Source organism: Urocitellus parryii, chromosome 11 (assembly GCF_045843805.1).
Source record: "Urocitellus parryii isolate mUroPar1 chromosome 11, mUroPar1.hap1, whole genome shotgun sequence".
NCBI lineage: Eukaryota > Metazoa > Chordata > Mammalia > Rodentia > Sciuridae > Urocitellus > Urocitellus parryii.
Window position 1 is genome coordinate 124276427 of NC_135541.1, and position 3910 is coordinate 124280336.

Consider the following 3910-nt stretch of genomic DNA (forward strand, 5'->3'; position numbering starts at 1 on the left):
GTGCCTCACACATGCTAGGCAAGCACTCTACCACTGACCACAACCCCAGCCCCTCCTACATTCTTAATGGCAAAAAAAAGTTTCCATTAAAATGAGAGGAAATTAAGGAAGCTTGCTGTTGCTTGTGTGGATAAATGAAGACCAATCAAATGAGAACAGGCAAATAAGAGAAGCAGCAACCCCTGGTGGGTTTTTTGGTGGTTGTTTGTTTGTTTGTTTTGGTGGGGATTTATCACTGAGCCAAGTCCCCAGACCTATTTATTCTTTATTTTGGGACAGGGGCTCACTAAATTCCTGAGGCTGTCCTTGAAGTTGGGATCTTCCTGGTCTGCCCTTCAAGTCCTACCACCCTGCTAACCCCTGGTTTTGTCAGGCACAGGCATGGGGTAGAAGGCAAGCTTCCGGAGGGTTCTCCTGGGGGCTGCCTGAAGTGGGCCTCATGTAATCTGCAGGATGTTGACTTTCTCTGGTTGGTTCCATGTTGGAAGCCCAGATCAACATTAGGGAAGCCATCTGATTATACTCAGGTCCTGGCCATTTGGGGCCAGTTGTGACAGAGATTATTGTTTGGCTTTCTGGATTGTCACTAGAGATAGCAACTTGGCTTCTGGCAAGTCTGACTTGGAGCAGGTTGGCTTCCTGGTTGTTTATTATAAATAAAAGATTAATCTCTGGGCAGGTTACTATACTTTGTTTACTAATGCACTAAGATAATAAATAAATAGGTGGTTTAAATTTTTTGGGAAAATGTAGATGATGGAATCTGTATGCATAGCTACTTAAATTAATTAAAAAGAGTTCAGGGCTGGGGATGTGGCTCAAGTGGTAGCGCGCTCACCTGGCATATGCGGGTCGCTGGGTTCAATCCTCAGCACCACATAAAAATAAAATAAAGATGTTGTGTCCACTGAAAACTAAAATAAATGAATATTAAAAAAAGAGTTCAGTAAAAACACAAATTATGGCAATAATTAGTAGAAAATAAAGGAAAAAATTTTCTGTTCACTATATCAATAAAAATCGTAGGTGTATATATACAACCCAAACTATCAAATTATTACCAGAGAGAAAAAAATTAGAACAGCCTTTAATTTATGTACCCTTATTTTTTCACCATTAAATAAAGGAGAGACATTCTCAGTTTTAGGTGGAAAGTGTAGAGATTATAAAGATTTCAGTGTTTCCTGAATCAAAATTTAAAAATTTAGTACGATTCCCATCTGAACTCCCAGTGTAGGGAACTAGTGCAGGGTGGGCCTAGAGAGGCAGGCTTTGGGGCTGCAGGAGCCACCAGCACCCCACTTCCCTTTCTGCTACTGAGGCTGGAGGACCCAGTGGGAAAATGCGGCCTTTGACTGAGGAGGAGAGCGGGGCCCTGTTTGAGAAGTCAGCCAGATGTGTCAGGAGAGTCCTCAGCAGCCGGAGGGAGGCTGGTTGGCACCCGCTGTTCCAGGCTGCACCAGGGCCACGGGCACTAGGTGATGGAGAAGATTTTGAGGCTGGCTGACTAGATCTCTGGGGACCAGCTGATGTCACTGCTTTGGAAAATTCACTAAGACCTCCGAATTCCGTTTGCACACGACAGCTCTGGGTCACCTCGCACCCTCTGCCAAGTGCCAAGCACGTTAAAGCCTGGAGCAGAGCAGTCCTTCCTGCGTGGAGACCTGTGTCGAAACCGGGTCTGGTGGAGCCCCTGCCTGCCCTTCTCAGCCCCTGGGAGAGGGGCTGCACCTCACAGCTGGGCAGACACCCCTTTGGCCACAGCAAAATCGACACCAGACTGCAAGGAAGTAGACCCCTTGGAGATTGTGGTGTTCACCAAGCAAACACATGGGTCCGGCATGAGGAGACACTGACTGAGAGTCATCGCAAGAACGTGACAGCTGTGTGGAAGGGCCTCTTTGTGTTTCCTGGGTCCATGCAGATGCCACCATCATGTGGACTTGCAGGACTGTGACCTCTGCAGGGACTTCTTGGTTTAATATTCTCATCATCACTGACAAGTGCAGGCTGGATTCTTCCTCTACCAAAGTGGCTCGGAAGTGGGGTTTTAGGTCTTTGTGTTTGTGATTAAATAGAATACTTTTATATTTGAATCAGACGGCTTCTTGTTCTGGTAACAGCTCCTAAATTATTGGAACTGAGGACAAGAATAGCATATTATTGTTATTGGTGGTAATACTGTTTTCCCAACTCACGGTAAGAACACAATGTATTTTCTTTGTTATTTATTAATACCACAAAAGACAGATATTGCTATAGAAGAATAGTAGACCATGTTTGAGGTTTTATATTTAATTTGACTAAAATAAAAAATGCAATTGAGTTCAGCTATTTTTCTATACAGTAAATGCTGTGTGGTATGGAAGAAAAACTTGGACTCAAATCCCATTCTGCCACTTATCAGCTATGGCCGGGGACGAGTCGTTGAGCTCCAGTAAGCTTCATTTTTTTTCTGTTTAAAAAAAAACCTCAAAACTAAAAAAAACAAAACAAAACAAAAAAACCAAAAAAAACAGCTTTGGCCATCAGCCTAAGAATGTTTTTTAGGGGGCTGGGGATGTGGCTCAATCGGTAGCGCGCTCGCCTGGCATGCGTGGCCCGGGTTCGGCCCGGGTTCGATCCTCAGCACCACATACCAACAAAGATGTTGTGTCCGCCGAGAACTAAAAAATAAATATTAAAAAAAAAATTTCCTCTCTCTCTCTCACTCTCTCTTTAAAAAAAAAAAAAAAAAGAATGTTTTTTAGGGTTAGGAAACCTGATTGTAAAGCACAAGGCATAGTGCCTGGCAAATAATAGGTGTTGGAGAAAATAGTAGGAGTTATTTGTTTTTGGGGGGAGTTATTTTTATATTATGTATATTACATATTTCTTTTACTAAAATAGGGTATTTTTAAATATTTATTTTCTAGTTATAGGTGGACACATGTCTTTATTTTACTTTATGTGGTGCTGAGGATCAAACCCAGTGTCTCACACATGCTAGGCAAGCGCTCTACCTCTGAGTCACAGCCACAGCCCTAAAATAGGGTTTAAAAATGTTTTGTTTGTTTTAGTCATAGATGGACACAATACCATTATTTATTTATTTGTATGTGGTGCTGAGAATTGAACTCAGTGCCTCACACGTGCTAGGTGAGCACTGTACCACTGACAACTGAGCCCCAGCCCAAGTATAGGGTCTTACGAGTATAATTCGATTATATTGTTTTGAATTTTACATGTTTTTTTTTTAATATTTCTCTTTCTTGGATGGGATGATCACAGGTTGTAATTTTGTTTCATCACTCTGATTTTCTAAAACATTTCTCCTATAAACGTTTACTTACCTGACTAGACTGAACTAAAAAGCACTAATTACAAATCCTGAAATAATTCAGCACCTTCATCTTTCCTCATACCTTCCCAAAATTACTTAAGAATTATTAAAATATTTTATAACAAAGAATATTGCAGAGCCAGAAGTTTTAAAAACTACCTGTACTGTAAAACAAAACAATTTCTTAAATGAGTATAATACTTTTTTTTTTTTTAAAGAGAGAGTGAGAGAGGAGAGAGAGAGAGAGAGAGAGAGAGAATTTTATTTATTTTTTAGTTCTTGGCGGACACAACATCTTTGTTGGTATGTGGTGCTGAGGATCGAACCCCGGTCGCACGCATGCCAGGCGAGCGCGCTACCTCTTGAGCCACATCCCCAGCCCGAGTATAATACTTTTAATTCCAAAGGTGACATCTCTAAAAATAAAATACTTTAAACTATAATAGATAAATAAATAAATACATAAATAAATTTCTAGTATATTTTTTTCTGGATGGGGGCAATTTTTCCCCAAAATTCATTTAAAAAAATAAACCAAAGAGAGTAAGACCAATGAGTTCATTCAATATATATTGACAGATTTCCTTG

At 40.8% G+C, this 3910-nt stretch overlaps 1 pseudogene; it reads left to right on the plus strand.

Annotated features, from left to right (window-relative positions):
* The first annotated feature begins 1342 nt into the window (after positions 1-1342).
* Positions 1343-1957, plus strand: LOC144249410 (60S ribosome subunit biogenesis protein NIP7 homolog; annotated as a pseudogene).
* Positions 1958-3910: the final 1953 nt, after the last annotated feature.